We start from the raw sequence: 13,313 nt of genomic DNA on the forward strand, positions 1-13,313 counted from the left end.
GTTTTCCTGTGTGGCCACTGACCATTCCAGAGGAACGTGACCCATCTGGAGAAAGGAGAGCTGGTGTCCAGTTCTCAGGACTGACGTTATGGGAAGGACCAGCACTAGGCAGGAGAAAGGACCAGAATCTGTCCTTGCTCAGCTCTGCCCATGGCCTGTGGGTGAATAAAGGGCAAAAATTGTACATTTATGGGACTTCCCTGGTGGTGCAGCGGTTAAGAATCTGCCTGCCAATGCAGGGGACACGGGTTTAAGCCCTGGTCTGGGAAGATCCCACATGCCGTGGAGCAACTAAGCCCGTGGGCCACAACTACTGAGCCTGCACTCTAGAGCCCGCATGCCACAACTACTGAAGCCCACGCGCCTAGAGCCCGTGCTCTGCAACAAAAGAAGCCACCGCAGTGAGAAGCCCACGCACCGCAACAAAGAGTAGCCCCCGCTCACCGAAACTAGAGAAAGCCCGTGCTCAGCTGCAAAGACCCAACACAGCCAAAAATAAATAAATTAATTATTTTTTTAAATTGTACGTTTAGTTTGTCTATGCAGGAAAAACATCGGAGCAAAAGTTTCCTAAAATACACCCATGACCATTAACACCTTCAAGAGAAAACCACTTTGGAGGCCCTTCTAGACCAGTCAGTGGTCTCTAAGTGGGACTCCTGTGTCCCACGCCTGTTGGTTTGTCTCCAGCTGCATGGGAGGAGGGGGCTGGAAAAGGTGCTTGCCGCCCTGGCGGTGACCACGCACACCGGGCCTGCACACGCTTCCCGGCTACCTGCCCCAGGAGCCCCTTGCGAGAACCGCACACCTCAGCTCTGGGGCCTTCACCCACTCGCTGAAAGCCCTGTGAGGTTTCTGGGTCTGAAAGCAGCGAATGCCGGGCCAGACCAGCCCCCTCTCAGGGACACAGGCGGCTCCTTCTCACAGAGAATGAATCTCCATCTGTTTCACCTCTAACCAGCCTCTCCCTCCCAGCCAGCCTCAGACACCCAGCAGGCGGCCTTCTTTGGGGGACGCGCTGCCCACGGAGGGGAGCTGCATTTGAAGTCGTCCTGAGCCAGATGAATAAGCTTTTTATGGTCCCCCCACGCTGGACTCAGCCAGAATGTCAAATGGTAATTAGCAGCAGACCCGGCTCTGTCCCTGGTGATATTATCATCAGACTTCTTGGGTTTCAAAGTGAGCAGCCGACATGAAACGGTGGGTGGATCGGCCTCCGAGAAGGGCCTGATGGGGCCTGAGAAGTCTGGGGACCAGGATGTGCAGGACTGAGTGGTCAGGACAGGGAGGACGTCCCCACAACGTGGAGCAGGCCTCAGGGTCTGCACGGATGGTGGTGGCCAGTGTGACGCCCTCAGCCTGGCTACAACCACTGTCCTCACCCCCGCGTTCCCGGGGCCCTGCACACTGTACTCCCACCCCAGCCCTCAGCCCTGAGGTCACAAAGATCAGCCAGCATGGCCTCTCAGGTTGGCTAGTGCGTACGCTCTCTGATCCTAGCCTCCTTGGGGGTGCTTGGGGATAGGCTGGTGTCCACATTCAGACACAGGCTGTGCTCAGGGAGGGGAGGAGACTTTGCAGGAGAGAGCAGGGCTGGGGAGACCAGGGCCTGGCCTACTGGGAGGCCTACTGTGAGGGGACACCTCCCCTCCTCTCCCTCTCTAGATCCTTCTCTGCACCAGGAAAGGGCTTGGTATCTTAGAAATGTAGCTAAGAGTCCTGTAGAATCTACCACAGCAATGAACTCCCTGCTCCCAATGCCAGCCTTTTACCCCAGGGTGCCTGGAGCGGGAGGACCCCAGGAGCCCCCTGCCCTGTGAGCCAGCGGCTGGGGCCCAGGAGGGGGGCCCGGTTCCCTCTCACTCAGGCACCAGGCTGCCTTTCTACACCCCGGGCTGACGCTTCTGTAAGTTTGTGTGAAAGACGGAACGAGAGAGGAGCAAAGACGGTCACCATGGTGCTGCTTATCGTTGGAGGGGGAAAAGGAGATTTAAACCCTAAGTGCCTGTCAATTGTATTCGCAAAATAAAATCTGATGCAACCGTTAGCTTTCATTTATGGTCATGGAAATCTGTCTGCAAGACATTAAATTTTAAAAATCAAGCCAGAAAACAGTCATATAATGTGATCCTAATTTTGAAAAGCCTGAAAACATACCAATGTGTGTTTACAAGTGGAGAAAAGGATCTACACCAAAGATTACAATAGATGATCCTGGGCCATGACCAATGGATACTTCTCACTTATTTTGAAAGGAGGAGAACAATAGTCATTTTGTGATTTTTAAAAAACAAGCCCCTGAAAATCTGTTCTCAAAAGTGTTGAAGGAAGTGTCCCATATCCCCCGACCCAGGGAAGGCCAAGCCACATCTGGAGACACAGCATCAGTCGTTGCTGGAGATTCGCACACGCCCACCTGCGTGCACGTTTGCGCCAGCCCGTGCACCCACGCCAGGGCCAGGGTTCAGCATCTCCTAGGAGGTTGAAGCCTGGGGGAGGGAAGAGGACCCCCTCTGAGCGTCCACACAGGTTCCTCCAGGGCGCCTCTGGCTCTGGCGGCTCCCAGGGACGCGCAGGATTCCGCACCCCACCCTCGCCAAGCCCCACCCTCAGTGCAGACCCCTTGGGCCTCTCACCAAGCCCTTCTGCAAACCTTCTCCTGTCCATCTTTGCAGCACATCTTGGAAGTTTTCCTGTTGGTTAGACTTTGGGAAACTTCTGCTACTGTTCTGTCCACTTCTATTTCAACGTTCTGCCTGACCACACTCCTTTCAATACGGAGAAAAAAGGAAATTAATCCCTCAACACACAATCTATCCTCATGAAGAACTCGCTGCCCCACGAGTTCTTCATGAGGATAGATTTCTCCAGACACTGGAGAAACAAAAATGGCACAGGGACCAGCCACGCTGCGGGCTCCAGGCCCTGGACTGGCCAGGCTCTGGGACTGGGCAGCCCCAGCCCTGACTGACCCATTGAGGCCCCTTCCCTGCAAGTCATGCTTGGGAATCCTGCACCCCTTTTCCGCCGAGGGTCCCGGAAGAACATGGAGTCCTTGTCCTTCACCCCTCTCTCTCTTAGACAACAGAGAAAATGTTGGATGAAGAAGGGAACCCTGGCACCCTGCACTCTGTCCGGTGGCGCCTGAGGACAGAAGTGGCGTCTCCCACCAAGGAGTGGGGTTTGCAATCCCAGCCATCTGCCCTGAGAGAGCGTTGACTGGCACACGAGTTTGTTGTCAGGAAAAGAAACAAAGAAACGGACTCAGGACAGCGAGGCTGGAGAGATCCTGACCCTCCAAAGGTGAAACCCTAAGGACCCAGGACAACTTGGGTTCCAACTGCATCAGCTCTGCCAGCTCCTGAGTCTGTGGGATGCAACAGGAAACGAGGACATTTTGGAAGAGAGGAAATGTGTGTTTGGTTTTGAACAAAACATACTGTATTTGCACACCCATGTTCATAGCATAATTCACAGTAGCCAAAATGTAGAAACAGCCAGAGTGTCCATCGATGGATAAACAAAATGTGGACAATGAAATATTATTCAGCCTTAGGAAGGAAATTTTGGCACAGGCCACAGCATGGATGAAACTTGAGGGCACTGAGCTCAGAGAAGGAAGCTCAGTGAAAGACAAATTCTGTATGATTCCACTCCCATGAGGTCCCTAGAGTAGACGAATTCATAGAGAGAGAAAATAGGGTGGGGGAGGGAAGGGGAGTTGGTGTTTAATGGAGACAGAGTTTCAGTTTGGGGAGATGAGAAAGTTCTGGAGATGGATGGTGGCGATGGCTGTGCTGCAATGTGAATGTACTTAATGTCACTGAAACGTACACTTAAACATGGTTAAAATGATAAATTTTAGGTTGTGTGTATTTTACCACAATGAAATAAATGTTCAAATATATACATGACCCCTGTCATGGGAACACACACACGTATGCATAAACACACACACAGACATATGGCTTAAGCAATTCTGAAAGAAATGCACCACAAGGCTGACGGTTGTCAGCTCTGGTGGTGAGATAATGTTTCTTTCTCTGCCTGATCTTTGCTGTGATTTCCAAGTTTTCTAAAAGGGGCAGCAGCATTTGCACAATGGAATAGAAGTTATAAAATGCACATCTTTCCCCAACTAAGCCCGCTCTGCTGGCCTTTCAGCCTCCACACAATGGGTCATTCAGCCGCTCTGCCCACTGCCCGCGCACTCGGCCATAAATCAGCCTGACGCTGAGTGCCGCCTGCAACCCCTCGGCCTCTCTCCTGCCTCCTCTGGGGCTGCGACAGGGCCCCGTGTGACGCCCACCTCCTTCCCACACACCCCCAGGCCTGGGCTGCCCACACACAGCCCCTGGAGGACAGTGACCCACATCAAGGCAGTGCTGGGTACCAGCCAGCATCTTTCATCTCCTGAAGAGAGAGACGCTTTTCCAGCTGCACCACTTTGCCGTCGCCTCGGCTCAGTAAAATAAACAGAATCGGTGGCATCTACCGGGTTTATTACGCATATTCCCCAAACGCATAATTATCTTTCTACAAGGCACATTCTTGGTGCATTGCCATGCCTCTGTGCCAGAACCCCAGACTGCCTTCCTGCATTCCTGGGCCATGACACCACCGTGCCACGGCCTGCTGTGCTTGGCCAGATGTGTGCGGAGCAGTCCGCCACGCCGGCCCGGCTTGGGGCAGATGGACGCTGCAGGCAGGCATGGCGGCCGCTGGGGTGAGGGGGCTGCCCAAGACCACCGCCGGTCAGGAGTCCCCCGATCCCGGCCTTGACACTTCCTGCCTGCTGCAGGACCTGGACCCCTGGTGGTCATTGTCCTGAGTCCTGGGGTGACTGCCCTGTTTCCTGTTCTGCAGAAGAGAGAGCCCACTAGGTCTGAGGTCCAAGGGCGGTCAGCAGGACTGGGGAGGACCCTTCTTCCTGGCCCTGAGCTCTGCTGTGAGCGGCCAGCCCGGGACGCTGTAAAATGAAGCCAGAGGATCAAAGCACCCTTAAGTCTGCTCCAGCAGGGTGGACCAGGACCTCTGGGCTGAGAGGCTGGTGGGCCAGCTTGGAAGGGACAACTTGACCCGACAAGCACATGGCGGGGGGGGGACCCACAGGCCAGGACAACCCCCACCCAGTCAGAGATCACCCCAGGAGCCACCTGGAACAGCCCAGCCCCGGGACCTGGTGGGCCGAGATCATCTTCCTCTGAGCTGCCGAGGAGTCTGGGAGAGGGGAGGCCCCTCACCTCAAACTCACTGAGGGCAACATGGACCTCAGTTGTTAGAGTCGCTCAGGATCCATCACACCCATTATGTGTACTTGATCCAAATGCTGGACGAGAATTCTGAGTTGCTCCCTCAGCTGTGTGGCCTTGGACTAGTGGCTCACCCTCTCTGTGCTGTGGTTTCTCCACATCCTCATAAATGAAGTTGGTGATAGTGCACATCTCATCAGGCAGGTGCGCCACAAACAGAATGTGGGTCCCGGTGTGCGCCCAGTGCTCAGCGTTTCCACTGCGCAAATGAAGCTTGGGAGATTGATGGGTCTGGTCCGTCCAGTTGGGGGAGGGGGTGCTGCCCACCTCGACTGGGAACCTCACAGCCTCCTGACCCCCCTGCTTCCCAGACATGCGGCCCAGGCCCACATCTGCCACCAGCTCCCACACTGGCCTTATCCTCCTTCCGAAACCCCAGCCTTTTCACTAAATCCCCTGTTCAGAACTCTTAACCGGGAAGCACGTGGGCCACGGGGACTAGGGTGCCCGGAGCCATCGTTTAACTGGGCGCAGTTTAACGTCGTCAGTGTGATGGGTGACTGGATGGTGGCTCATTTCTCTTTCTTCTTATTTTGACTTTTCTGACTTTTCCATTTTTCTTTCATAGCATGTTTTTCATGTGTTGTTTGAGATTACAAAGCCCTATTTTTAAATCCTCAGCACCGTCCCTCTCCTTAGCACATCTTCTCTGCTCTGGTCAACCTGACGCAGGCCCACCCCCATGCTTGAGCCGTCCCCACCTCTGCCCGGGCTGCCTGCCACCTGCCTTCCATCTTAGTGCCTGACGTGCCCCCGTCCACCTCTCACCCTCCGTCTGGGGGCTTCTCCCACACAGCTGAGCCCACCTGGACGGTCCTCATTTTCCACAGGGCCCTCTGGAAGGGGCAACAGGTGATGGCAAAAGAGGGAAACTGAGCCTGTGAGAAAGTTCGTCCATTCCCACGCCTCCCCTCCTTTGTGACATGGACATCCATCACTGGTCACGGCACTTGAGTCTCCTGGACCCTGCACCCGAGAGGAGCCCCAGGAATAGAACTGGGAAGGAGCCCTCTGGCTGGGTAGAAGGAGTGGGGAGAGGGACTGTCTGAGGAGCAGGTCTGTGTCCCAAGCAGCCTCACACCAGCCCATGTGCCCCCTGTGAGGGGAGATGGAAACAGAGGACCCCCTGCTCCCAGCAGGCGGTCTCCCACCTCCTTGTGCTCCCACTGTGTCCCCAGAGCCCCCGGGTGGCCACACACCCAGTGAGGTTCTGGGGTCCCCAGCCAGAGGACTCAGGGCACCCTTGGCTTTGATCCTAGGTCTGGCAGAATCGCAGAGGTGGCCCCTTCATCATGCCCTGTGCACAGTTTCTGGGGTGACCTTGGCCTCTCAGAGTTGTTCTGGAGTCTAGGGTTGCTGCCTTCGGGCTCTGAGCTGCCTGGAGCTCCCAGGCACCGTGCTGGGGGATAGGAGGTGGGGGCCCACTGTCTGCCCCCCATGGACCCCTGAACTGTACCAGGCTGACCAGCCCAGGGACATGGAGTGTGCAGTGTCCGACCCATCTCCTTAGATCTCCTCTGCCTCGGCAGCCTCAGCAGCCGTCCACACCCGTCCCCAGCCCACCGTGACCTCCCCTCCCTGACCCTCTCCGTCCTGACGAGTGGGGAGCCTGGGCTTCCGTTCACGCTCCACAAAACTGCGGTGAAGGGATTCGGTTCAACAAAACGGCCCCCGAGTCTACTCCAGGTTCTCCAGAGACGCGTTTTGCACAGGCTCCCCTGTTCCCCGCATCCACCCCACACAGCCATCTTCATCTTCCTCCGCTGCCCCCAGACCCCCTGGAGTTGCTGATTCGCTCAGCCCAATGACCAAATTCCCTCCTGCTTCCACCCGTGTCCTGGACCAACAGTTCCGGCCTGGTGAGGCCAGGGTCACGACAGCCAGGACCACCCACAGCGGCCCTCGTCCAGCAAGTGTCTCCCCAAAGGACCCAGGAAGTCTGTCTCAATTGCTCTGATGTTCACTTTCTTCACAAGGCCCTTAAAATCCAGATCTTAAAAGCACTCCAACGTCTGTCATCCCAAAAATCGCCAAGAGCAAATGGAGACAGGGCCTGACGTGGGCGTCCTGTGGTCTCCACAGGAGACCGGTCTGGCCCGCTGCAGGCAGAGTTGTTGTCCACCGCACGGCACTCAACAAAGCTGGGTTTGAATCCTGGTGAGAGACTCTCATTGTCAGGTTCAGGTCATCCTCTGTTCCTGGAGCCAGGGAGCAAGGGTCTTGGGCAGGAGTGTGGATGGGGGGCCTGGGGGGCATCCTCACGGGTGTGTCATGCTTGGCCTCATCTCACGGCCGAATCCATGAGCCAGAGCTGACCACTCAGAGACGCAACCTGCTATGAGCTGAACTGCTAGTACATACGCATCTTCAGTTTTTGAGGACCTGGAAGTGATCCCAGGGAAGGGGCCCAGCGAGCCAGGACAGAGGCAGTTTGCACACTGCCTCCCCTTTGTCCACCTGAGCCAATTCCGTTTGCCAGGAAAGGCGTTCCTGAGAGGAGATGCCCACGTGTCCCAGAGCCGGGAGGGAAGGTAAGGAGTAACCATGAACTCAGTTCCACCTGTTTCCGTCTGTCCATACTCGCTTCTCAGGCCAGGCAGCCTCATTGTCCCGGGATGGGCCAGGGAGCTGGACTTCTGTCCAGGTGGGGTGGGCAGAGAGAGGGGGCTCCAACCCCAAGCCCACTAATAACTACACTTGTGAGTCCATGAGATGGAGTGGGAGAAGGCAGAGGACCCTGGGAGCAGCAAGGATGCGGGGAGAGAGGTTGTGGCCACTGAGCCTCCTCCTGGCTCCCTGAGCTGCAGACTTTCTGGGCTAAGGGTCATCCTTCAGTCCTTGCATTTTGGCCAACATTTCCCCGGCGTGGGCCCCGCCCCCTCCCCATGCATGACAGTTTGCCAGGTCCCCAAAGTGCCTCGTGCTGGGCTCAGGTGTCACCACTCAGACGAGGGACATGGAGGAGGCTGCACTTCTCTCTGACCAGCAGGCCTGGGGCATCTGGGGCATGTCCCCATCTCCTATGATCCCCCCACGACTGGACCTTCAGGGTCTGCCCCACCTGGACCAGCGATACGCCCCGGTATCTGCAGCCAGCGCATGTGGAGGCCCCTCTGGAGGGTGGAGGGTAGCTGCCAGCACCCGGCTGCCAAGAAAAGCAAGACGGTGGGGTTTACATCCCCAGCTCTCCACCCACAACCTCCCCCAAAAGGCCAGGCAAGTTCACATAGGACAAGAAGCAGTCAGTCTGACGGCTGGACTGGCTCACTCACATCTCACCGGAACGTGCTCGCTATCTCATCAGGAAACGCAGGCCAGCCCGGGTTCAGCCTCTTCTACATGGTAGAGGCAGAAAGGCCTCTCGCGGGAGCTGGGGCCCTGGAAGGAAAGTGCTTCCACCTGGGGACTTGGGGTGGAGAAGCCGCGTGGGCTTGGCTGACCTTCCTTCAGCCTCAGGAGCTCTCCTCTTGCTGAGTGGGATTTATAAGCTCATAACCCTGGGATGGTAACGACTTGCACATGTGTGGTCAGCGTGTGTCCTGACTTTTTGCTTTGATTCGGTGTCAAATGCTGGTGTAGGTGGGTGTTTGGTGGCAGGGCTGGCGCCGGGGAGGGAGCAGCGGCAGAAGTCCCACTGTTTTTGTTATGGATGGCATGGTCACATCAAGGACACCTGGCCTGGGACTATGTCTGCTTCTGTCTGCGTCCAAGTTACGCTGAGGTGGACCAGGCAGAGGCCCAGGTGGAAATGGAAAAGATATGGTTGGAGAGAGGTGGGTGGGCCTGCCTGACACCAGTTATCTACGATCAAGAATGTGCCCTGGACTATTTTTATGCCATCTGTATTTTCTTCATTTTCCTCTTCTTCTGGTAGGGCTCCTTTTGGACCCTTGGTCCAGCTCATTAGAGCTAAAAGGGAAAGAGGGGTGGAGGCCCCTGTGCTCCTCGCCAGGGTAGGGTGGTGGCATGGGGGCCACGAGAAAGCTCTTCTGCACCGCCCCCCAGCCCTGGTCCACAGGACCACCGAGGACTCAGGCAGGGGAGCTGCAGAGGGGCCGTGGGGTCCCCAACCCTGACACTGCAGGGGTCTGGCTGGGAACCTGGAGGCCCCTGTGGGTTCAGGTGTGGGGACGACACCACGCACACACACAGACACACACAGACGTCCCCCTGCCTTTCTGGCACAGAGATCTTAGTTTTCTGCCTTCCCCTCCCTCCCAAACCCTCACACAGAACCCACAGGGCTTTTTTTTTTTTTTAAGCACTTTTTTCTTCTTACCCCAATCAAATTGATGACTAGGAAAGTATGCGGCTTGGTAAGCAAAATTCTTGTGAAAACGAAATTCCAAAGCCCTCAGCAGCCTTGACCTCCCTGCACGGATACGCCCTGAATCATGCTGCTTTTCGTAAATCGCCACCCGCCTGGGGGCAGCACACAATGGCCAGTGTTGACACCGGATTCCTCGTGTTCCCGAGGCCTCCACCCCACGTGCCGCTGCTGGGGGTGCGTCCCCTGTGTGGCTCTGCGTCTGTCCCCAACCCCGGAGCCCAATCTGCCCTTGGGTGGACGTTCACCTGTGACTGACTGTGGAAGGACAGGCTGCACCCCGGGCCAGGTGCAGCTCCAGCAGCGCTGGCCACGGGCCAGCAGGCTCCTCAGGAGGGACAGGACCCCCTGTGTGCCAGGCCCCATGCGCGGCACTGGGAACCGAGGCCCTGCCCTCCTCCCAGGGCTCCAAGCCTCCCTGGGAGACCAGACCTGCACGCTGCATCTCCTGATGGGTCTGGGGGAGGAGAGGTGGAGGAGGTAGATGTTCGAGGTGCCCAGGGCTTTGGCTGCGTGTCCCTGCCCCAGAGGACCCTCCAGGACCCCTCAGGGCTGCTTCCCTTGGCCTCTGCCCCAGCAGCCAGCCCCACAGACCCTCCCCCCTCCCATTTACTGGTTGTCACAGCACTTAACCACCTGCCATCTGGGGTGGAATCTCCAAGCAGGCAGGGCCCCTGGATTGTGTCTGCACACAGTAGGCCCTACTCAGCACTTGGCGGAATGAGTGTCAGCTCACACTTCTGGGGCCCCACCAGTTATGACCACACAAAGCAGCCTCACAGAAGGGCGGCCCTGGGGGAGGGGACAGCACCCAGACCTGCATGACCGATCCCGCTGATTCCCTGTCACATGACGCCCAGAACCACTGCTTATGCGGAGAGCTGCCCCAAATCTTACTGTGCAGAAGGGAAAGCTGACAGCCTGGCCGGGCCAGTTCCCACCACGGGCCTGAATTAAACAGTTTAATCAATTAGTGAGATGGACGCCTCTGTGTCAGCTGCAGCTCTAATGAGGGGCTCCCTGCCCCCACCCGTGGGACGCACTGGCCTTCTCCCTGGGCCCCTCAACAGGGCCGGACTCAGCCCTTGTCCTCCTCAGGCGGGTGCAGCCCCAGGAGCGGGTCTGGGAACCTGGCCCTGCAGCACCAGCTGGACACTCGGCCACACAGGGCCAGGCCCTCCCTGCAGCCAGCTTTCCTTCCAGAACCCAAGTGGCAGAGACAGGAAGGGCCAGGGGCGAGGGGTGGGGGGGTGGAGGGGCTTATGCAACCATCTCCATTTGTGGATGAGGACACAAAACTCCTGGGGACCCTGGACGTGGCCCAGTGGGACTGAGGTCACAGGGACAACGGGTGGGTAGCCAGCACTCCCTCCCTCCCTCCCCAGCATTCCTCAGCCTTGAACACATGCACACCACAGAGAGACGCACAGACACACGTGTAGACACACATGCAACCGCACGCACAGACCCCCAGGCTGCAATCTTCTTGCAGTTCCCTTCCCAGAGTGTGAGCACGGGACCAAGCACAGCACCACCCGGCAGAGACTCAGGCCTGGAGCCTCCCCCTGATCTGTCCAGGTCAAGGCCCAGGGTCAGGGTCAGTGCGAGGGCACATGTGTGAGCACGTGTGCCTGTGTGTGTGTGGCACGTCTCTCTGTCTCTGCTTCCCACTCCCTCCCTGGAGTCCGCAGCATGAGTGGCTCTGGGCACTGACCACACCAGCTGCGTGTGTCCTTCTGACAATCGGACTGGACTTTTCCCAGCTGTTTGGAGATAGAGCTGCCCACCCCCTCGTAACAATTAGAAAGTTGCTCATGTATTTACAATGGGGAGCGGGGCTGGATGTTTCAACGCCTGGCTTCAGTGAGCGGGAAAGGCCAGCGGGAAATAAAGCAAACCTCGGCCCAGCCTGATGTCCTCTGACTTCCTTCCTAAAAAGACAAGGGGCCATGTGTCGCTGGTGTAAATCTATTCTCTTCTCGGGGTGCCGACATGCCCTGGGATGGAAGCCTGCCATGGGGGCCCACAAGCGGGGTGTCAGGGCTGTGTGCCCACCCGGCAGGGAGACCCTCACCCACACCATGGTCCACGGCCACCAGGCCCCGGGTGGCAAAGGAGATGGCTTTAACATGCAGGACGGTCTCCACTCTCCACGGCAAGGCTCCCACAGAAGGACACGGGAGCCCAAGCTCACACGTGTTGGCTACGGACTCCACACCCCGACGCCCCCAGGACCGCCCGCCTCCACACACTGCCCTTCATCCATCGAGGTCTTGTCTGGTCTGAACTGGTGGTCCCAACCGGGGGTCCAGCGCTGACATACCCACGTCATGCTCAAAAGCACTGAGGGCCATGGGGGCCAGGGTGCAGGCTGCCTCGGCCTCCAGGAGCTGGGGGCAGACCCTGCAGTGAGAGTCCTCCCCCAGCCTCCTGGGTTGCGAGCATGCTGGACAGAGGAGCAAGGGGGCCCTTTCAGGGCAGGGAGGTGCCTTCCCACCCTGCCCTTCTTCCCGTAATGCTGTGGGGAGGGCAAAGGACCGAGGGGCTGCCGGGAGGTGCCTTCCCACCCTGCCCTTCTTCCCGTAATGCTGTGGGGAGGGCAAAGGACCGAGGGGCTGCCGGGAGGTGCCTTCCCACCCTGCCCTTCTTCCCGTAATGCTGTGGGGAGGGCAAAGGACCGAGGGGCTGCCGGGAGGTGCCTTCCCACCCTGCCCTTCTTCCCGTAATGCTGTGGGGAGGGCAAAGGACCGAGGGGCTGCCGGGAGGTGCCTTCCCACCCTGCAGCACTTGCGGCACATTGGGGGGTCACCTTGGAGAGTGAGAAAAGGCTGTGCATCCATTTCGGGGGCAGGATGCAGTGTTTGGTGGGGAAAGCCCCAGGCCGGGCTCCCTACCGTAGGTTCCCACTAGAGCTTTCAGGGCATTACTGACCCCAAGCTCCGGAGTCCCCATGTCGGTGAGGGGCCACCCCAGGGGCAAAGCCAGTTGAGGCCACGACAGGACCCCCGTGGGCCAGCGAGGACCCGGTGAGTCCAGGCCCGGCTCCCACCACAGCTGCACCTGCGACTGCCCCAGTGTGGCAGTCCCAGCCCTTCTGAGCCCACCCTGTCATGCCACATCTGTCTCAGCTGTGCAGGTGAGTAGAGCCCAAACACAGGGCAGGTGGAGCATCTTGGGGGTGACAGGTGAGGTACCGAATTCCAGCCACAAAAGAAGAGAAGCTGGGGAAGGTGGGGGGTCCACAGACCTGGGGTGTGTCCGGCAGACAGGAGAGAGCAACGGGGAAAAGGCCCAGCACTTCAGCACGGGCAGGACCCACGAGGGGCCACCCACAAGGAAGAGGGTCCCAGGGTGCTGGGCAGACAGGGGGCCACAGGCAGGCCTTGTAGGAGGTCCCTGGGGCCAGGGGGGCCCATCCCGATTGGTGAACGCCAGAGGACCCCAGCCTCGATGTCAGGGTGACTCAGGACACGTGAGCCCAGGTGTGGGCGGTGCGTCCCGGCAGCGCTGGAGCCACACCGGACTCTCCTGGCAGTGAGCTCAAAGGCAGCAGGTTACAGTGTAGAGTCAGGTGGCAGAGAGAAGAGGGAAAACACCTGAGACAGGGGTGGCAAGCAGAGAGAGAGACAGAGACAGAGGGAGGGACGGACAGAGAGACAGAGGGGGTGGGGGTG

Source organism: Tursiops truncatus, chromosome 20 (assembly GCF_011762595.2).
Source record: "Tursiops truncatus isolate mTurTru1 chromosome 20, mTurTru1.mat.Y, whole genome shotgun sequence".
NCBI lineage: Eukaryota > Metazoa > Chordata > Mammalia > Artiodactyla > Delphinidae > Tursiops > Tursiops truncatus.